The sequence below is a fragment of the Morone saxatilis genome, unplaced genomic scaffold (assembly GCF_004916995.1).
Source record: "Morone saxatilis isolate NCDOM2014 unplaced genomic scaffold, NCSU_SB_2.0 Contig1, whole genome shotgun sequence".
Lineage (NCBI taxonomy): Eukaryota > Metazoa > Chordata > Actinopteri > Moronidae > Morone > Morone saxatilis.
In genome coordinates this window covers 14,559,806-14,560,038 of record NW_023339651.1, presented here as the reverse complement: position 1 = coordinate 14,560,038, position 233 = coordinate 14,559,806, and the positions used below count along the sequence as shown (strand labels likewise).

The 233-nt window shown below is 45.9% G+C and overlaps 1 protein-coding gene across 1 annotated transcript in view; it reads right to left on the bottom strand.

The window, feature by feature from the left end:
• cpped1 (calcineurin-like phosphoesterase domain containing 1) overlaps positions 1–233 on the bottom strand; it is a 32,364-nt gene that overhangs the window by 29,609 nt on the left and 2,522 nt on the right. The gene's annotated exons all lie outside the window — the stretch shown is intronic.

The following is a 233-nucleotide window of genomic DNA, read 5'->3' as shown; positions in this document are numbered from 1 at the left end:
GAAGAGCCATTGTGAAGCTCTGGCTCTAGCTGTCGCCATCTGGGCAGTCCTGACTCCACCGGCCCCCGGCTCATCCATTAATGGGCAAAGATGTGGAGCAGGGTCAACCTGAGGTGGGCCAAATGTGTGTTTTGTTTTTTGTTTCTAAAAAGGTTTTCATCAATTTACACCACCCTAATGTGTAATTGTCAGTCTTCACAGCTGAAGCTGTACTTTTGCTCAAATTTAAAGTT